Raw genomic sequence first — 22298 nt, 5'->3', positions numbered from 1 at the left:
AGGAAGGAAGGAAGGAAGGAAGGAAGGAAGGAAGGAAGGAAGGAAGGAAGGAAGGAAGGAAAGAAAGAAAGAAAGAAAGAAAGAAAGAAAGAAAGAAAGAAAGAGAAAGAAAGAAAGAAAGGAAAATTGCGTAATTTACTTTTCAATAAAACTGTTAAGTGTTCTCAACTCATTTTGTTACAAAATGACCAACTTGAATTAGAAACTGATGTTTTCTTTGTCTGGGAGGTGCATCTTAAACATGGGTGTCCTGAAATGAAATCAAATGGGAATTGTTGCATGTTCAGGGATGATATTTGTTCTGGCATTCTCTGTTGTCCACATATTCACATTAGGCTAATTTTTCCTATTTCTGCATTGCCATATACTTGGCAGGTACAGCAAAATAAACAGTAGCATAGTTAATCAATCCAATCTTGTTGGAAAGAGACTGAAAGGAGACCTTCGTTGTTGTGGAAACCTAGCAGTGACAGAAAACCCCACACCTCTCTTTGCCAAAAAGAACTGGTTGGAAATTGAGTGAATTGGGAAATAATAGCTATAAATATACTTATGAATTACTCACTTGATCTCACAAAGCATTTTTATTACCATCCAAAATTAAAAAGTGATAGAAGTTCAAGCACAAGCTTAAAATGAAGCATATTCTCTTTGGGAGGTATTAATAAAAGTCTGCTTTTTCACTGTTATGCCTGTTACACTGCCAGGGTTTATGCTCTAAACCAAAAGGACAGAGAGCTTTCTGTAAGGCAAGAGGTTTATTTCACCTTTATCTACAGTAAAGATCATGGAGATAGAAGATGCCTGCCTTCTGCAGATGGAAATAATGGATCTGCTTCTTATCTGCCATTCCAAGTTCATGCAATTGAGGACTATAGATCATTCTCTTACAGCTTTTTCCTTCCACTCAGTGCTGCCAGAGAAGTGTGATAACTCATTGAGACCTATACTCAGAGAGCTATCAGATCAACCAAACACAGATCAGGTGATTCCAAATGCTGGAAGGTAATGCAGCGTCTTACAGAATGTGTATCTCTGTGTCTGGGGGAAGTAAATATTTGTCTGAGTAGAAGTGATCTTGAAGCAGACCCTAACTTGTAACCATGGCTCAATCTTCCTTTCTCATGAGCCCACATCACTTGGATCGTGTTCAAGGACTTTCCAGTAGTGGGGAATTCTGTTAGTTTGCATTTCTATACTTCTTCTTCTCTAGGGTCCGCCTAAGAGACAAGAAAGTTCTCAGCATCTGACACAAGGGCATACAGTACTTCTATAGCATTAAAAACAACTTCACCCAAAGGAGATGTCATTCCCATATAGCAGACTGTACCAGGAAAAGGTTTTTCCTACTGCCCATGTCAGGTGTGCAGTCCCAACCACACTTTTGTACCTCTGAGCCTCTGCCCCAGACTTGGCTGGGGAAGGGATGCTGCCAAGGAGCAGAGCTCCAATTGCTTTCTCTTCTCCCTGATCCAGGTGGTGGGAAAAGATAAGATAGCAGCCAGGGCTCTAGGTCTTTTCATCTCCTCTCTTTCTTTTCCTCTCTTGGCCAGGTGTTACAGAAAGAGAGGTGAGGGGGAAATGCCCTGGAGCTCAGCCCTGGCCAGCAGAGGAGGGAAGTGCTCTGAGTGGGATTTCCATTGCAGAAAACATGGTATTGGGTAGCTGAGGGGATGGGGAGGGGGCTGCCCCACAAGAGCCAGGTAGGGGACAGGTACACAGCCAGGAGGAGTCCCCTCTCCATAATCCACTCCACACACATATCCCTCATGGTTGCACTGAAAAGAAATTTAAAGTGCTCCTCTGGACAACCCAGAGATTGTTCTGTTCAGTTCAGCCTTGTGAAGGTGACATTGTTCCAGCTCACCACAGCTTCAGAGAGAAAAGGTTTGCCTTGTCCCTTTAAAATTGAAGTCTAATGTGGCCGTGATTTAAGGTGCAGGAAACAGTATCTCCTTACAACATCTCATGCAGAAGAACACATTGTTAGTAATCAGAACGAATGTATCATTTTTAGGCTCCACTCTAATCCCACATCACTGATAGAAACTATCTTCCATGAATGTCTGCTGCATTTTATCTTTGGACATGGCCAGTGGTTTGTCTGGCTATGGTGAGAACACACACACACGTGTTGATGAGCATGACCCTACTTAGTCCAAAGCCAAATCCATGGAGCACAGATACTACGCTATCGCCTTCACTCTTCCCAAGCACTGTGACCAACTGGCAGCAAACCTGGATACAATGCTACCAGAGCCACCTCAGAGATTCCCAGACCCACAGGTTTGCTCATGGTTCCAGAAACCTACTTAGGCTTAGGGGGCTGCACTCCTTGGTTTGGAGGGCACTGCTTCCTCCACCAGCTGTTTCAAGGTGCCAGTGACATTGATTTAGTGCCCCTTTGTGTCGTTCTCCCAGCACTGAGAATCTGACACCACCAATATTTCTTAAATGGCACAACGCAATGTATTAAGAGACAAGAGGAAATTTGAGTGTCTGTGTTGCAGTTTGATAAATAGCTATCTTATTAATACAAGAACTTGTCAACACACTACAGATTCCATCAGTGTTTGGATCTGGGGCAGAGGAGCAGGAGAGGGATATGTGTTGGACTGAAAATATAAACCCTTAGACATGAAGAGTGGGAGGATGTGGGACTATGTGACATCTTGGTCAGTCTTGACAAGAAACCTTTCCCATTTCTGTACTTTTATTGTATTTGAAATCCAGTGAGAACCTAAATAAAATTAATGGAGAAATAAAATTTGAGGGGAAAGCAAGGCAATGTAAAAATAGAAATGCTAGCATAAGAAAATATTAGGTCTCCATGAACTCTCTTAAAATGCATTTTTTTCAAATTAACATATCAAAATACTGCTCTGGGACTTCCAGAAGTCTTCAGAGTGTAATATATTTAAAAGACCATGACAATGTTACAAAATAATGAATTTTATTTGACTTTTACCTCTCTACAGAGTTGGAACCAGTAGCCAATACATAATCAGCTTTCCCATTCATCTCTTTAACCCAACAGTCCCTGAAACAAGAAACCTTCCGGCCCATGTTCAGAGGACGTGATGATGGAGCAGAGGTCCTAAGTGCTTTGGTACCCACAAAAAATCACTTTCCACAGCTGTCCCACTTGGTGTGTTCATGCAGTTTAGTGCAGAGTGGGCAGCAGGAGCTGAAAGGATTTTTTCCATGTGGGATGCATCACATTCTGTAGCAAATGTGCTTAAAACCTGATTGTGCAATATGGCTCTAGTTGTCTTTAATTCCACCCTGAGTCATTACACCATTAAGGAGGGGGAAAAGAAAAAAAAAGAAAAAAAAAAAGCAAGCTGAGCAGTTTTTAAAAAATAAGGTTTCAGACTCTGCTATACACTCATCATAAATACATCATTATGCAATGGAGTCACTATTGGACAAGGTAAATTGGAGTGCATTAACCATGTTTTTCTATGGCTTAGCTTGTGCCTTTTTTCTTTTCCAATATTTGTTTAGAAGATAATTGCAACCACTTGACACATTTGTACCCTTGAGTTATTGATACAGGTTTTTAAGCCATAGGAACATAGTTGAGATCAGCAAATATTTAGTGAGATTCCTGTCAGAGAGGATTTTAAGCAAAAAGCTCATAGAGACTTTGTTGCTTTATATAGGTCTAAAATCTTTACAAAAATAGGTGTTTAATTAATGAAATCTGTACAACCCGTGGACAAGTGAGCAATTAACTGTCATTAAATTACCCCTACTAGAGAGATGGGGAAAAAAAGTCCTGCAAGAGTGTGTTGAGGACACCAAGAGCATGAAAGAAGCTAATAGTTCCTATTCCAATACACCTCATGAGTCTAACTTAACAACTAGTGAAAGTCCTGTTCATTTGCTCTGGAGTCATCTCGGGTGCCTGGTGCCATCATGCTCTCCTCTATGTTGGAGGTGCAACCCAGACCATGGGTAGATGTCTTAGGCACACCACTACCCTTGCTAGGACACTGGTGCTCCCCAAATTCCACCACAGATAGATTTTTTTCTCTTCATGATAGGCTGGGGACACAATTGTGAAGATTTCAGTGGAAGGCTTGTGCTTCCTGGCCATAAACTTCAGCTATCGGTTGCAATAAAGACAAAAAATAATCTTATTTTACATGATTCAATGAAGATTGACACTAGATCAAATTATTTGCTGGAAGCTTGTGAATTCATGTAACTAGCCATGTTTTGAAGATAACTGAAATGCACCTGTAAACTACTTAGAAACACTTCTGCATTCACACAAAGAAGTCTGAAAAGCTCCAAGTTAATAGCTCTATTTATGAACTTTGATTCCAAGTGACAAACTATTTCAATCTTTTAAGTCACTGAGGCATAGACAGATAGTGGAATGGGTGATTTATTTACTTCTTAATCCAGAGAGGTTTCAGAGATCATCCAAGATATTAGTTACAGTTTTTGGAGATGAATCATGGGCAGATACAAAGACAGATAGACAGCTATGCCATGCCTGGTGCCAGCGAAAAATCCCTCTTGGTCCCAACCAGCCCAACTCAGACTTAAACCTGAAGTGTGCCTTTAATTTAATTTAAGGAAGTTCTGTGGTTGCTTTGGGCCAGACTGTCAGTCTCTGTCAGACTGGGGCTCTGGGACATGCTCTTCAGTAGGTGCAGGATCTGGTGCCATCAAACCAGGATGCCATTAGAACAGAGACTGGATGCCTTTTGTCTGAAGATAAAATTCATATGGAGTACAAGGTTTGTTTACCATGCATGCTATAAATGCATGGGCCTTTGAGTGTGAAAGAATTTTAGCCTAAAAACTGGCTTAAAGCAGCTGGGCAGTTTGAAAGACAGTTTAGAACTAAGTGCATATTATCCATTTTTGATTGTTGTTAGCCTGGTGAAGCTGATACAAGACAAAAGAGCCTTCCAGTGCTAACTATTTCCAGAATCCCAGGAAAACTAATTTTGTTTCTGTACATGCATTATTCCTAACATGGTTTGCTCTGCAGCCCACAAGTCTTGCTGGCACTTTGAAACATTATTTGGATGAGAAGTGCCAGACCTGGCAATGTGGTGATATAATACACTAATAAGCAAATTCCGAACAATGTTCAATAGGAAACACTTTTTATTTTATGAAGAATTCTTATTTAATGTATTTTTTCTTAAAAGCAGTGACACTATGTCACCCATAATAAATCATTCTTGTGCTCATTAATGTCTTTTTTATCCATTTCTGTTTCTGAATTATGGAAACAAGTTTTGGAGTTTGTGGGAGACAGATGAATGCTCCAGCATTTTGCTGTGAATCCAGAGTATTTTGTTAAACTCCTTGCACTATTTCCAAAAATGTAAGAAACAGTTTCATGGCAATGGACTACAAGGGGCTGTCTTTTTCTATAAAATTCTAAACACATACACACACACATTTTCCTTCCTGATTTTCTCTGCATGTGTCGAAGTTAGGCAGGAATTCTATAGCACTTAGTACTTGCTGATGTAGAAATGACTGCCAAATGAATGGTTTATACTGGAATATCTCATTATTTATATAAGTATGCTACAGTATGGACATTTAATTTAGTTCTCATTCCAAACCCATGACAAGTCACTTTGACACCTTTAAGAAATGTTTCACATATGGTAAGATAGAGCACTCAAAACTGTAAAAGGCAAAAAAATAGATTACTCAAATTAAAACAGAGGTTTTTAAACAATCAAAGGAAATACTTCAAGATTGTAATAACACATCTCAGCCATTTACTGTTTAATAATTTTAATGATGAATTAACTTTTCTGGGGAACAGGGATGGTACAGTAGTTCTGGGGGCTGGCTCTTTTCACTTCCAAAAGATGTAGGGCAAAATTTCACAGGCACTAATGGAAATGTCTTTTTGAATATGAACTTTCACAAGCTTTCATGGAAGGTTCTGATTTGTTGTGGTGCTGCTGTAGATCTGAGTATGAGAGAATTCAGGCACCAAGCCCAGGTACTGAGACAGCCAGGCAGGGATTTGAAACTGCACCTGCACTCACTGTGCTTGCCTGTTACCATCTCATAGCCTTTCACTTTACAAATAAAACAGTCATGTTTATCCCCCACTCTGTGAAAAATACCATTTTAGCTGAAACACATTTCTACCATAAAACTAAATCAGACTACTTGTGTAATGGAGCTGGATGGAAAGTAGCACCAAAGCTTGATTTACTGTGCAAGCTAAGTGGGGAAGGGTTTGGCTTCAAAGCTGACAATTTATACAGGGCACTTTCTCTATGAAGTGTGAGTTTGAGCCATGAAGTCTGGCTTTGGAATGGCAACTGTCTGGGTACTGCCCAGATTAGGAAACTCCTCCTCAGCAAGGGGAGCGGCCCATTTGCCAGGATCCCTCACAGAAAGGAGCTCACATTAGTGCTCCAATATCCAACTGGCTGTGAGGGCTAATAGGCCAAGTATAAGACTAGTAACACTGGGTTTCTACCATGTGAAAGCCTTCTGTGAACCTTTTCAAGCCTGCTTACTTAGCTTCCAGATACCTGAGGTGTGGGGCTTGAAGGTGAGCATGGCCTCGGCAAGCAACCGAAGCACTTAATGACACATTGTACTCTTGGACCACAATATTGCACCAAAGTAGGAATGTTATGACATTTGGAGGGCAGAAAGCAGGCAAGCACACATGGGGAATGGCCTCAGCTACAGACAGATGGTTCTCCCAAGGCACCCCACCTTAGGGGTGGGTTCCTTGCAACATCAGGCAAATGCCTTTGAGCATCTGCCACTGAGATGAAAATGAATAGAGGTGTCTGAGTTCTTGCCTGGGCCAGCAATGGCCTGCTCTGTCTGTGCAGGATGGGAGTGGGCTCCAGGGTCCACTGGGTTCTGTACATACATACAGATCACATATACAGAGAGAAATAGATGGGTAGCATATAGGTATCAATCAGAAAACAGAAGTATTTTCTATCTAGAAATACTTAGTGTATGATAAATAAGACAGCAAGAAATTACTACTGAGACAAAGACTTAAAAAAACATGAAACACAAAGTGTTTAGTGTGTCTTTTGTTTATATTTTTATAAAATAAATCTTTGACAACTCTTTTGAAGAGCAAGCGTTTGTAGCCAACCTGAATGAAAACATTACCCAGTGTTACCAAAACAAAGATAAAATACTCTCAGCTGTAACTTCTGAAGCTTTTTCCAATCCATTTAATTCTTTTTTCTGCTCATCTGGATCTCCCGTAACTCATGTGTGCTCACTCTCCAGCCCCATCCTCACCCCTCCATTACCACCACGAGCTGCTCCCTTGACCCCAAGTGCAAGAATCAAGATTTTCTTCCAAGAGCATCTAAGAGGGAGGAGGGGAAAGAAAATGTCTGAATAGTTTTCCTACGGATTTTCGTATTTTCCTCTTGGGAATATATTCTGTGTCCCTGAGAGGGGTGGATGCCCCCCCTTGCTGTCCCAAGCCCTTCCCTTTCGAGAAGCAGCCACCACCCTGGCCTTCTGGGAAGGCTACTGCAGCGCACCATGAAACTTTGCAGCCATGAGACCTAATGGAGTACAAGGGAGTATCTCCAGGAAGGCCTGCAGGATCAGCTATAGATATTTTAAGGTAATCTAGAATCTGTAATAAGGGAAGTCGCATTTTTTCCAAGGAGGCTCATGTGTATCCCAAGCCAGTTAGTTTCTTATAAGGCTGATACTCTAATGGAGTACAAGAATGCTCCTGCTAAATGGAAAATGAAAAGGGACTACCCCACATTTAATGAAACAAAACACAAGTGAGTCAGTCTTTAAATCTTTCACCAGATAATTTCTCTCTCATAATGTGCTCTTTCTATCCACTAATTTGACAGTGTGTTCTTTTAAATGTAGGTATTTGATCAATGTCCCTGGGTAAGTTCATCTGGCTGACGAAACAAACCAGAAATATCTAACGACAACATCTGGCACAGGTACAAACACAATCAGTGTCTCAAATTTATCTTGAGATTGCATGCAAAGTACTCTGAAACCAACACACTACAGCTCTTCTATTTTTTGATGCTGAAAGATTTTTAAAAAGTGTAATCCACATGAAGCTTCTGCATTTCACCAGCCAAGGCTGACTGTAAAGTGTGTACTTTTAGAGGGTAACAGCACTATTCATTGTTACTGCTAACTTTGTGCAACTGTGTAGGGATTGGGTTTTTTTACTCTTCCTTATGGAATTCCTGTAAGTGCTTTGCCAAATCCTATGTAATGTTTAATTCATAGAGCTTTCCTTTTCTCCTGTTTCTGAAGCGAAGTCATTAAGCTAAAACTTGAAATGGAAACTCATGCATCCACCTAGAAGGCTGAAGAAGAAACCACAAAACAGACCTGAGCAAAGTTAGAACTGTGCATTTGAGGAATGCTGGGGTTATTTTGAATGTTTCCAAATCAGGCATAGTATTTCTAGTATTTACAGCTGGATCTCTGTGCTGTTTTTAGAGAGCACCTAGTGGTTAATGATATGTGTTTTAAGTATTTAGTCAATCACAAACAATAAAATATCTTTGAAATTTGTTCCCGTTGGTTCTACCAAATGGATAAAACCAGCAGTGATTTCTATGCCTGGAAGAGTCCTACTGGGTAAGGTTATGAACTACCTTCTTGCAAGAAGCACTTTCAGAATACAGAATGTGTGACAATTATTTATACCTGGTTACTCTATTTTCAACATGAAGACTGCTAGTAGTTACTCAGGTAGGCTGGATAATCTCTAACCCCAGCTATCCAACAAGCCACATCATCTACCTCTTGTCCATCTGCCACAGTCCCTTCTTCTACTGCCCAGCTAAGAGGAAAAAAGCCTGGTGGATTTCTACATCTGACACTAGATTCAGTCAAGAGTGAAGGAGAGGTAAGCACATTCATAGGTTTCTTTTTAGGTTCACATCAGCAGAGGCTCTGATGTTATTAGGGAGTGTTTAACTCACACTGAACAGTGTTTTTTCTTGCTCTAGTGCATCAGAGAGAACAAGATCACAGTCCTGTGTAAATGCGCTAGGGAATGTAGAAACACTGAATTAGACACGTGTTCCACTTTCTTTGTGCCTGAATCACCCTTGTCAAGAGCTTCTTAGGAGACATAATAGTGCAATCTGTCATTCACAGAAAGGAACACATGGAGTGCAAAATGCCATTACTGGAATTTATCAAGAGCAGCTTCCATAACCTGCTACATTGTAAAAATGTTCACATTTTAGCATGCCAACAGAGCTTCAGCATTGATGCCTCCAACAAATAGGAAGCACATGGCATATTAAGCTTGTTTCCTCTCAAATCCACAGTTCAGTTTTAGAGGATACACATGAAGAGAAAACCCAGTCATCAACTGCCCAGGTTAAAGAGGCAAGGCCTTTTCTTGTGTGACTGAAGCGGGGAGTCACATACAGCAAATGGACTTGGCAACTTTCCCTTTTTGTTTCTGGGCTTGAACAGCCATCAGAAGATACCCAGAAAGTACTGAGATTAGTGACCATCTGCCCATGAAAAGTGCACAGTGCCAGAGTGAGGCCAGAAATGGGAACTTTCATGGGCAAGATCATTCAGCCTTTCTCAAAAAAGACACCACTTCAGGTAATCAAGGTCACTGGATCAGAGACGGATGAGAAGAGCACTAACAGCATGCTGAATAGTCACATCATTAGAGTGAAGTAAACCTGCCTTGAACTGCAGAGTTTAGACTGGATTTAAAATCCTGCAGCTTTGCTTTGTTTTGACCCTAATATATCAATTCAGACTAAACTGTATTTTTACATGTCCAAAAGGGTGAATCTTCTAAATATGAAATTAATATCTGAGTCCATTTCTACAAGGAACTCAAAACACAGACACGAAGGAATGGAGAAAACCAGTTCCCACTGGCTGTCATGGGGTTTGCTGGTGGTTCTCCCATTTGTTGGGGCATATTAGTTCTACAGGCAGAAAAGGAACTCATCTTTCTGTTGGAGGTAAGCATGAATGCTTAGTACTTTGCATTTAGGAAGAGATAAATAGCCCTGTATATGCCATAAATTTTAACTCATTATCTTTCCTAAACTGACTCTAGATTAATGTGATGCATGGCAGTAGAGAGCACTAAGAGAAGTGCAAAAAACTCTTACGTTACATATCCATGTTTCAAATGTATATTGCAACATGTATTGTTTCCTGCTGATTTTTCTTCTTCTTCACTGGCCTTCTAACTCAAGCTGGTCTGTCAGTGAAGATATTACAGAAAAATCTATTCAGTACTGACCTACTTTTTCACCAATTTTTTCAACAAACCAGGTGGCAATGAAAGAATTTAACTTACACATCAATAAAGAGCATATTCTGTTTGCTGGCTTCAAATGGTCAGTAGCTCCACCACAACAGTGTGTGCTTGCCAACTCTCCTGCATGTTTCATCATTTGTGAAAGAAATAGATCTGATGTGGCAATATTCAGAACTCTTTGTTTCAGCAAACTTCCCACTGATTTAATGAGAAGATGCAGGCAAGGTTCAGGCCACGTTTATAAAAATATTATATCTGGGTACACATGTGTGTGTGCATGTGTGCATACATTATATATGTACATGTGCAACACATACAGGCACACAGAGAGAAATCTTTCCTTTATTTTCCTGGCTAATTAGTTATTGTCTAAAATGGAAGCTTGTAAGGCATGAAGGCTTGCACTTCAGCAAGAATTTACCCTGGGTTTCTGTTCTGAGGATTATCTGATTCTGACCCCCTGTGGCTCTCTGAATTTAAAATACCCCTTCTAATTTACTGAGGATATAAGGTGTATCAAGCTGAACAAGACACAGGTCTTCTCAGATATGGGTATTTTCTCTCTATTTGCACTCTTTTCCCCTTTTATTATGAATTTAAATTGTCACTCTAAATGGTCAAATCAAGTACTGTTGGATTTTAGCATAGCAAATACTGGAAAGCCTTTCTCAAAATGTTCTACCCAACATGCAAATTACTATTAATAATTATTGCTAAATAGGGTGGGTTTATTGTAGAGTTTATCATTAAAAGATAGAATTACTCAAGTTCTGACTTCTAATGGGAGTTTGGAGGGCAAGGGTTGACCCTTGGAAGTAAGGTCATATGATTCTTTTGGTTTGTTTATATTAAATGGGAAGGTTCTGCTGATTATTACAGAAATCTACTCTCTCCTTTTTGTATACTAATGGAAAGTTTTTAGAAGGAAATATTGAGAGTTCTGTACCTAAAACAGATTTCATAAAACTATACATTCTTGGCAGACTATTTAGACATATTTAACTTATGTGTGCTTAATCTGTATTTTTACAGGATTTCTCTATCCAACAGTTCTGCTAGCTGTACATTAATTCCATGCAGAAACACTCACATCTGGGTGTTAACATTTGTGCAAGATTTGATTAGTTGCATGTTTGCCTGTGAATTTTCAGATGTGGGCAAAGAAAACATTATTTCTTGGGCACTATATAAGGAAATAGTTTAAGTCTTCACATGACATCATATTATTCAGCATCAGATTATCAACCTGTATCACCACACTGTACACAGTAACTAGTTGTTCATTTAACGTGGCAGGAACACGCTTGCTTCATCAAATTCTAAATATCATGATCATTTAAACTTTGCAGCTTCTATTGTACTTAGAAAAGTGCCCTTTATGCTCAAAATGGTCGAGCAAGATTCACATCATGGGTCTCCAGAGATCAAATAAGATTTCTCAGGAGAAAAATAAACACTTACGTTGTGCTTAATTGATGAAGGTTACATAATATCAACAATATCTCAACACCTTCAGAGTCGTGAAAGACTGGCACAAAGGAAATACATTCCAGGAACAAGATCTTGCACTTCTTAGCTGCTTTTAGTGTACTCTAAGAGACATAACCAGAGATATATAAGTTCATCTTCTTGTCCCCAAGGAAAAGAATCAATTTAAAAATCATAATTTTATAATAATTAATAATGATGTGACTTCTCTTCCTAAAATTCTTGCCTGACACTGAAGAAAAAAGGTTTATGCATTGTTCAGAAGCAGTTCCTCCTTGTGACAATGCTAGTCCCATAATACTGCCAAGATCTCTGCCATCCTAGACTGTCTGCCATTCTGTGTGCCAGATGCCTGATTGGTAGATGCCTGAGAGAGGTTCATCAACACAAGTTCAAACTTTTACTTTCATAAACCTCCTTCTACTTTTTATCTCATGGCAAATCCACTTTCCCCCATACTCTTTCTACTGCTTCAGAATCCTGATCCAGAGCTCACAGACCTATTGAGACTCACTCCATCAACTTCCTGTGGTTAGGGTATTTTCCCCACTGCACAGCTAAGGTAGGGGACTAGCAGAAGTCTTTCCTAGTCTCTGGACACGTTACAAGGTTAAATAGTTTGCATTATTAATGACAGTAAATACAAAGTATCTGATGGGATATGGGAATGAGGAGCGAGGTCCAAAGATGTTCTCAAAACTCTGTCAGAGATGCATCACTCATCAGCACAGAGCTTTTTGTCCTGCGCCACTAATGTCAAGCAAACTGTAAGCCCTCCAATTACCTGAAAGCAGTCAATGTGCTTTAGATTTATATTGCACACTTCTACCTTGGAGTTGGCCACAGCTTATTTATTCAACAGGGATTTTCAGAACCTTCTGGAGCTGGACAAAAAGAATAAAGCTATTGCCTTTGAAAACGAGTGTATAAAAATAAAAAGAGCTCCTGGCTCCTACTCCACTGTCTGTGGCCCCAGGCCACAGAGGATTTTGAGGGGACCACAGGCACTCTGTCTCCTTGAACTCCCTCTAGCTGAAACCTTGCCCTCTGATGTAACATCCTCATTCATTATGCAGCTGTGGAGAAAAGAGATGTCTTATCAACAAAATTTATACTGTCTTAACCCGCCAATGGTCTCTCACCTAGCTGAAAACTTCATCTTATTTAAGACCAGTGATCTCTGCAGTTACCCTGGGCTAGCCTCCAGCAATCCCTGGATCATTTGTGACATCTACACACCCTCCTCTGGGATGTTGCTGGGACCATGCTTGAACCTTTCAGTTTGCATTCTTTGTTCATTCTTTTTGCCTTGATCCTTCAGACTAAAGGCCCCACCTTTGTCCTCTGTATTCAAATGTCTCAAAGAACAGTTTGGCGGGTTAAGAAAACCATCTTCAGGCACATCCCTCTCCTTGGGGTACTCATACCACTCATTCACCTCTGCCAGCCACAAATCTGGCATCCAGTTTGGCACTGAGAACATTTCCTTCCCTTATGTACATTAAACATGCTCATTACATTACAGCTTCCACATCATAATTCACATAACTCACACAATTACACTTCTTTACTACTTCTCTTCTTAAAAGCTGAAGCTCCCTTCATGATGACTGTAAGGCTCAGTTCTCAGACTTCAGTGCATGCCAAATGCTGCTGCTAATCTCCTTCCACTTAAAAATAAACAGGAACACATCACCTTCACTCACAACTGCATCTGTTATAGGGTGTTGATAAAAAAAAAAAAGGAGAAAAATTCTATTGTTCTTTAAAGTTCTTCTTTAAAATTCTTCCTAGACTTTGTTCCGCTTATCTCATGTTCTGTTCATTTCTTCCACCACTTATATGATTGAAGTGAAAAAGAGTTCAAAATTAAGGTAATGTTTGCCAGGTTACGTCACTCTGATGTTATTATCCTACTGTTTAAGAAAAGTTTCGGATTTAAATAAATTACAATCTGTTTTTCCACAAATTAAAATTAAACAAATTTTAATTAAAACAGCCAGACTACATAAATACACATAAATTCATGCATATGGGGGTGTGTGTATTTACACACTTTAAAGAGTAGTTTCCTTATTGTTTTCTGCCCATAGCAGGCAGCAGATATAGAGAAATCCCACGTTTTGCAGCTCACTGCCACTCAGTGAAATCTTCAGCCCTATGTCTAGTATCAGCTTCTTCAGCAAGCTATGGTGAGAATGAAACAACTAAAAATTACTGCAGCAGTGACTAAACTCTGTTAGAAGAACCAAGAACTACTGAGTCTCAAGACGGTGCAAAGTGAAGTCCCATTTTGAAAAGGTGTTTGAACTATGTCTCTATGGCTAAATAAAATGGGCTGAGAACCCCTCTCTGTTCCTGAGGCTAAGTGGAATTTGTCACTAGGTCTTTGGGTCTTTTGGTGCCTCTGTAGTTAAAAAAAAACCCCACCTATTCCTTGTGGGGTTCTAGTTCTGGGTATCAGAGATAATATAAGGGAATGCATTGTAAATTGTTCAAGGGATATTTTCATAGGAGGATGCTAAAGGAGGGAGTGGACTGAGAGCATGGAAGGGTTCCTGGGACAGCAAAAGCTTCTGGAAGTGTGTTGGAGGACTAGAATAGTGCGGGACAGAGGGAGTCAAACCAGGTGCCATCCAGTGCAACCAAAGTTGTGCCTGGTGCATGGTAGCAGCGAAATGGTGTGCTTAGCTCATGCCCTCTCCTCACACTATGTAGCATCAGTGTTTGCTGCCATCAGCATCTGCTTCCAGGGGAGATTTTGTGCCCTTATGCACCTCACCATGCACACATGACTTGGTTGGAGGAAATATGATGTGGGTATGGGACCCCAGCAGCAGTTTCTTAACCAGTATGGTATACAACCTCAGTCCTGCCTGCTGAACTTAACTGACTGAAACCAATTCCGTTGGTTTCACTGGGTTGGCCTTTTCTATATCTTAAATAAGCAACAAAGTCAATTTTAGTCTAGTAATAAAGTCCTTGTTCATAAGGAGAATAAAACTGATGAAAAAAGAAAGGAATGAAAAGGGATACCAGGTTTTTCTCTGGGAAGTAAAAGGTCCCCAGCGTATTTGAACTGATTCAAGAACCTATGAAGTAAAGCAGAGAAGACATCAAAGTACAGAGACAGAATTAACTCAGCAAAAAGGAGGTTGAAACAATCCACAGAGGAAAATACAGAACATTGTCACAAGTTCAGAAGTAGCAAATTTTCCACGGGAAAGTTGACCAGTTTTAAACTGATGTTATTTAAACTATCTAGTTTTCCACAAAGCTGTTCCTGTAGTTTTGATCTGTACACAAAATTTCTCAGAAAAGTTGCAAGACATGACAAGCAACTAAATTGTACTTCCTAATTTCTGCAAATAAGGCAATTTACTTATTTATTACAAAAGCTATTTGGAGTTGAAACAAGCTGAATGCATTCTGAAATGCTATGGAGTTTCCCTTACAACAAAAAATTGCTTTAGTTTTAATTTATACTGTCTTGTTTGTTTTTATTTTTTTCCCAACGGCAAATCATAGCAATTATTTAAAAAGAAAAAAAAACTATCTCAAAACTGAACAAACCATAGCTAAATCCGTAAGTATTTGACATTAATATCTCTCTGTATTACTTGCCAACACTACATTACATTTCAGCTTGCCTCGACCATGCAGAATTTAAAAGATGGATATGTTTATGAGCATACCACATAGCACAGACCATGGAAGAACTTACACAAGGTCTTTCTATAGTGAAGGGGAAAAAAGTCTACATATCTGTGTATGGTGCTTGGTCCCTAAATCTTGGCAAGGATACCTGTGTCTGGGGCCCTTGGTTGTTTTAGAGGCTGCACTTCCTTCTCTTGCCGTGGACACAGAAGAGGAAGGGACCCCCAAAATCCTCTTGTATCATGCACCAGGAAGGGGGCATGAGTTCCACTCACTTGCAGATAGACAGGGTGGTTGGTGGTTGCTACTAAGATAAGGGATTTCTTGCCATTGTGTCGACGTCTGTGAACCACCCTTGACAGACTGGGGAAGACTTTACGAGGCTTAATCTATCTGGAAGACTAAAGGATGTTAAGGACGAGCCTTGTTTCCTCTCAGCAGTGAACAGAGCTGAGTATTAGAGCCCTCTAGTGAGGTTTCTCGGAGTGGATCCCCGCCTCCAGCCCGTGGGGCCGAAGGAGTCACTTTCCTTCCTCGGGGAGAACCGAAATTCCCTTTGGTGCTGCGGGAGATGGCGGGCGGTTTGTTCCCCTCAGGAAAAGGTCCCGCGGGAGCGCCGATCACCTGCGCCGCCGCCACCTGAGCGGCCCAGAGATGCCGGCGGCGCCCCGGCCCGGGACCCCCCGGGCACGGAGTGTGCCTGCTCTCGGCCCCTGCGGCGGGGATCGCGCACCCACAGCGACAGGAGCGTGGCGGAGCCCCCGGAGCTGTCTGCTGCCTGGGGAGGGAAGGCAAGAGGGAAGGGAGGGCAGCCTCTTCCTAAAAATACTCCCCGGTCAAATCCCCGTGAGGCAGGGATGGAGATGGTAACGAAAATGCCTTGAATCGGTAGGAACAGTGAACAATCTTCGTGCTTTCCTCATCATCTTGGAATAATCAGCGGAATTAACTGAGGTCGAGGAAACAGGCTCTTGGGTTAGTTGTGGGAGGCTGTGAGAATAGGGGGCAGCCATTAAAAGAAACATGATCGCTATTCATCAACTCGGAAGAGGGGAAAGGAGGAGGGAAAAAAAGAGACCTTCGTGGCTGGAGCTCATACCAACCTGGTCTATCTCTGATCAAGAAGATCCCTGGAAACAAGAAGTTTACAAATATTGTCAAATTGATGCTTGTAGTGTGATTTAAGTTGTCAATCCCGCAGAAGCCCACCAGAAGTTTGGATTCAATAGCCTGCATTTCTGGCTAGTTATTGCCAATCCCCTAAGGCAGAAAGCGCTCTCTCTCTCTGTCTTTATTTTAACCATATGTGCCTTTTGTTGTTGTTGTTGTCTTGTCTGTTAGCAGTGCACTGTATGCTGAGAGAGTCCCCTTGTGCCGCGGAGCATCTGAGGCGGTCCCCGCAGCCGGGAGTGGGGCGGGGGCTGGGTGGGCACCAGCTCAGGCCCCCCTCCTGCTCCCCCCGGTCCTCCCCCCAGCCGTCTATGTACTCCGCGGGATCTGTGGAGGAGCCGCGGAGGGGAAACACCCCAAATAAATATCGATGCTGGGGGTAACGGGCGTGAGGGTGCTGATGGCAGAAGTGGGTGAAAACTCTCAGCCCCTCGCCCTAGACGGAGAAAGGATAATATAAAAATAATCGGCACCGGCCGCATTAATCGGCTGGGGGGGCTATCGTGTTTCGTGGGGCGCTCGGGAGGTTACAGCGCCTTGAGCTGGGAACACAGTGCCGCCCCCGGAGTCCCATTTCACCGGGGGGCGGCCGGGAGGCGGGGGCGGGAAGGTTCACCGAGGCCAGATCAGTCCCATCAGGCCCCCATCAGGCCCATCTCCTAATTAATACATCTCTTGCGAAGATGTTATTCGAGCGTCTCTGGTCCAGCCGGTGGGGGAAAGGCTCCGTGCTGGAGAGGAGCGGCGGAGCTGCGGGCGCGGGGAGCGGGGCGGGTCCGGGGGACAGAAGCGCCGCTCCCGTCGGCTCCCAGCAGAGTCCCCCCAGTCCCCAGCACCCCGCTCCGCACCCACCAGCGTTCTCTTTCAAGCGGAGTTTGTTAGCATAATCGAGTTACTCGCTACATATCTGAAATCCTTGACCCGTCCCCTTGAGGAACGGTGCATTGCGTGCAGCGAAAGCTTTGAATTATTCCTTTCTCCCCAAATCAGAGAACAACAAGCAATTGTTGTTTGTCTTAATTTAGTTATGTGCAATGATCGTCTGCTGTGTTCTTTTTTTCAGTCGAGACAGGATCATAGTGCTATCTCTGATGGGATAGATTCGGGTTTTAAACAAAACGCAAAAATAAATACAAGCGTGAATAAATAGCGTGAGGGCGGGGTGGAACAACCCGCGGATCCGGGTTGCAAAACTGCCTCTGGGAATCACGGGTGAGCTTTGGCCCCCTAAAGGAGCCCTAGTCTCGCCACGGAAAAACGTGTGAGCCCGGGGAAACTGAGCTGAGCCCTCGAGTTGGCGAGTGTGGGGCAGGTAGGCCCAGTATCACGGCAAAGGTCGCTATGATTCATTCAAAAAAAAAAAAAAAAACAAAAAAAAACAAAAAAAAAAAACCAGAAAAACCTAGCCAGAGTAGCACAGCTTAATTGCGGCAGGCTTTCGGTCTCAGTAAACCCCACCGGTTTTAAGGGGAAAGCATATTGCCGTGCCATCAAAAGGAAAGAAAAAATTCTTGTAAATTAAAAAAAAAAAAAAAAAAAGAAAAAAGAAAGAAAAAAAAGGAAAGAAATAAAGGAAAGAAAGAAACGAAAACTTGGAGTTGTCTGTCATTTTTTTTGCTCTTGCTACAGTTCTCGCCACGGTAGTGGACATCTGCGAGGAAGATGTGTTTTTTTCTGGCATGTGAAAGTTGTGGGGTTTACCATTTTTTCGCTACCCTTGCCGATAAAAGCGCCCTTGGAGGGGCCCTGTCTCCCTGCCCTGCCCACGGTGGAGCCGAGGCTGGCTGGCAGGAGCGAACATGTCCACAGCCCTGTGAGAGCGGGTGACAGGTTTGTCCCGAGCTCAGCTCGGTGAAAAGGATGAGGGGCTCCCCAAAGGCAGTGGTCGAGGAGGCTGGCGGAAAGGTGTCCGGCAGGAGCTTGGGTGAATCGGCTCCCGTCTTTAACAGCAACGATGCGGGCCTGTAGCCTCCCACCACGGGCTGTTGTCTACAAGGGGACGGTGAAGGCAGAGCCGAAAAGGCGATTTCCAGATAATTGTAGCTCTACTTAGGCACTCACTCGTGAGCACGGAGCAGTTCCGGGCAAGGAAAGGCTCCTCGCAAGAAAACGGGCCGCCCACACCCCGTTCCTCATTCAGTCTGCTTCACAGCTAATGAAAGGAGCGTCGCGATAAAAACCACCTTTTTATTTCACTCGTGTTTCCCAAAGATCGTGTTGACACTGACGGTCTCGCACTCTGCTGCGCGGAGGGGTGAGGCGCTTCCCGAGCGGGGCCTCGGCAAAGTGACAGCCGTGCCCGGACCGGGATGAAACCCCGGCCTTCTCCGCCCGGCGGCAGCGGGGCTGAGCAAATATTTGGGTCGGCTCAGCAAAAACTTTCCACGACAGCTAAAGGGGAGAGAACTGGCAGCAGCCAGGAGAAACGATCTCGTCGGTCCGGGGGCAAACGTGAGCAGGCGATTCGCTCCTCCTGCTCTGAAATATAATGGCAGGGAACGAGAGCCTTCACAAATGCCAAAAAAAACTCCTCTCCCGGTCGCCTGTTTCCCTCGCAAGGCTCTACACTGCGATTCGCCCCGTGCCGCGGCTTTGCAGCCAGTATCTTCTCTGACTTCCAGCACGTAGGAAAGTTTTTCTCTTTCCCTAAAGATAAAAGCAGTTATGCAGAATTTGGATCCAGATGTCACTAATTTACAATTGCTCTAGGACGCAAGCTGATACAGGGTGCCCGGGAAGGGGGTAGCCCTGCCTCTGCCCAGCTCTCTGGGAAGTGAACTTACGTTTACATGCAAGCTGCAGCCCGGCTGAAGCAGCCTAAAGTGAAAGCGCCTGCGGAGGAGCTGGAGTGTAAACCCTGTACTCACATTTTAGGGTACTAAGAAGACTCTTTTTCAGGTCTAAATCTATGCAACAGGTTTTGGCATCTCCTTTCCAGCTAGGGCTAACAGCTGCTCCCGTTCAGATTCAACCACTGTAGTTGTGAGACGGAAGGAGAGGAAGAGGAATCAGGTATATATATCCCTAATAAACGTGGGGCGACCGAGCATGGTAGCGGGGAGGCGGGAGACACAGCTCAGACCTCGCTAGCACTTTTCATTATTTCCACGGTCCCCATTCCGGGAGGGAGCGGAAGGCACACGGTGTGTGCGCGCAGAGGTCGGGGACAGGAGAGGGGATTTGTGTTTCTGTTGCTGTTTCTGCTCAGAGCAGTGTTTGAAGGGGAGCGGTTGTCCCATCCCGTCACTGCTCGCTACAGCTGCGGCCGTGAACTATCCGGCAGCTTAGGTCGGCTAGGAAGCGCTGGGGTTGGGATGCTTTCGTTTACAAACAAGCACAGTTTGAATCCTGCGGAGATCGGCCGGAATCGAGGCACTAAACAGTCGAGAGCTCATTTTGTAAAGGAACGGAGGGACCATCATGCGAGGGGGCTTTACCGACCCATCACCAACATGCCCAATTTTGTTTTAAACGAATTTGAGTTGTTCTTTTCTCGACCTGAAAAAGAAGCCTCTATTTTCCATCCCCGGAGGAACCAGGGCGGGAACCGCCCGCTTGCCACTGTTTCCTTACGGCAGCACTCGTGAAAATGCCGGCCGGACAGGTAGGAGGACACGCAGCTTCCAGAGCGGAGTGCACTCGAGAAAGTACGAGCATACGCCGCGGATATGCACAAGTGTTCGGACATGCTGGGAGCTGGACACGGTTGATCCGCTGCCCCCTACCCCGCCCTCTTCCTCCTCCTCCTCCTGCCTCCCTCCCCCGCCGCATTTCCCCTGGCCGCAGCCCTGGCGCGGCTCCTCGCCGGGAGCCGCCGTCGCCGGGAGCCGCCGGGCTGCGCGCCGCCGCCCCAGCCTCGCCTTCCCCCGGGGACGGCCGCTGCTCCCGCCCGGGCCGGCACGGAGGCTCGGTCCGGCTGCCGCGGAGGCTCAGGCTGAGAGGCGGGAAGCCGCAGTCCGGTCTCTTGTGGCTTCGCTAAATCCCTGACGCGCCGGGGCGGCTGAAAAGGTACCGTGGCAGGAACCCACAATTGCAGAGACCTCTCCTGTCAGGACTGCAAACAGCGTAGAAAGAGCTTGTGGGATTAATCATTGTTTCTCAGCAAAAGGGGAACATAACAGGCCATGGAAGGCACCCTGAGTTTGTGGCCGGGAGGCTCCTCCCGAGTGCCCTCACCTGGGCGATCCCCGGCGCCAGCCTCCGCCCCGGCGGTCCCGTTTGGCCGCCACCCCGTGCGCCGCTCCCGAGAAGGCACAGCGGCTCCCTTAACCCGCTCATCGCACCCTCTCCCTCGACCTTGCAGCTTGCACAACCTCTCTCCCTCGCCTTTCACTTTGTGTAGACCGATAAGGGACGGGAAACAATGCGAGTCCCTGCCCCACAGAGTCGGTAAACTTAAAACGCCGTGTGCAAAGGGCACGCGTGGGTGATAAGGGTCCGTTTAATCAAGCGAAGTGTCTCTAACTTTTGCACTTTTACGCGTGTTCCTCTCCTGGATGAAACACCCCGACACGCTCTTGGAAATCGAGCATAAATAAATGTGCAGCATCCCGTGATCACAGATGCCAGCGCCCTTCACGCCGGAGCGTGGTGGGGCACGGCCGGTTATTCATGGAGAGGCAATCCCTCTCCGGCCCCGTATCATCGTGCCTTCTTCTCGCTCCCGGGCAGGTACGAGAAGCGTAATGGGATCCCAGGTCATGAACAGGGTCTCCATTGTACATGAGAGGCCCCTTCCTTATAAAACTCTCTTAACAGTGGTTACTGGGCGCTGGGGAGGGGGGCTATAAGGGAACGTATTTAGAAATAAAGTTTTCTGCAAGGGCCGGAGACGGGCTTTTCCCCCCAACCGCAGCCGCGGGTGCCAGGGACGGCAAAGCCCGCTGTCCAGAGCGGCAGGGCCGGGATGGGGCTGCGGGATCCAGACGGGGCGGAGGGGCCCGGCCGGGACGACGGCTCCGTCCCGCCGCGCCGCAGTGCCCTGCGGCGAGGAGCAGGGGCCCGGGCTCCGCGCTTTGGCGCTCCCCCTCTCCCCCGATGGGCGCCTGCAGCGTCAATCACGACGGAAATTTCTCCCTCGCTAGCTAATATCTCAGCTCGCAGGGCCGCCTCTGAGTGGATCTGAGCAATCTGTCAGCCCAGCCGGGGAGCCACCTCAAAACAGATCGGGTTACCCCTGATTGACAGCGTCACCATGGCAAATAATTTGACTAAAACTATTGTCTTCTCCTGGCAGTCCCCGGGTCAGATAACCGGACCAATCACAGCGCGGATAATCACTTTTCATGCCAGCTTAGAATAATATTATTAAAAAAAAAAAAAAAAAGGAGCTAGAGAAAGAAAGGGGGGGGGAACTCCGAGAGGGAGAGGAGCGAGTGAGCAGGGCTTTAGCACTATATTAGGTGGGATCTGCCGTTGGGGGGTGGGGGGGGAAGCAGGGAGATCCCAAACCGGCGGCCGAGGGGGGTGGGGGTGTGAGAGCCGCGGCCGCTGCGAGCGCTGCAGATAGGAGACAAAAGAGGCACGAAGTTACTCTCGCAACTTGGACTTACAAAAACGAGGCGGCGGCCGGGGGGAAAAGTCGCCCGCGCTCGGACTCTCGAGACTTTTTTCGTCGCTCTTCGCATTTTTTCCCCGGCTCCCGCGACCGCCCCGGGGCCGGGCGCCGCCGATGGCCGCGGCCCCCCGCGCCCGGCCG

General features: G+C 44.9%; 1 long non-coding RNA gene across 2 annotated transcripts in view; it reads right to left on the bottom strand.

The window, feature by feature from the left end:
- LOC121675889 overlaps window positions 1-22298 on the bottom strand; it is a 25942-nt gene that overhangs the window by 3149 nt on the left and 495 nt on the right. The window contains exon 1 of one of the 2 annotated variants that reach the window (XR_006020265.1): window positions 22153-22271. The exons of the other annotated variant lie outside the window; for it this stretch is intronic. This is a non-coding gene — a long non-coding RNA (uncharacterized LOC121675889). Of the gene's footprint in view, window positions 1-22152; window positions 22272-22298 lie in introns of those variants that run through there. 2 annotated transcript variants of the gene reach the window in all.

This window comes from Corvus kubaryi, unplaced genomic scaffold, assembly GCF_017639235.1.
Source record: "Corvus kubaryi isolate FWS band 111438036 unplaced genomic scaffold, C.kubaryi_AGA036_p1.0 76, whole genome shotgun sequence".
In the NCBI taxonomy this organism is placed as follows: Eukaryota; Metazoa; Chordata; class Aves; order Passeriformes; family Corvidae; genus Corvus; species Corvus kubaryi.
The sequence above is the reverse complement of the archived record's forward strand: the minus strand, read 5'-3'. Positions and strand labels throughout refer to the sequence as shown.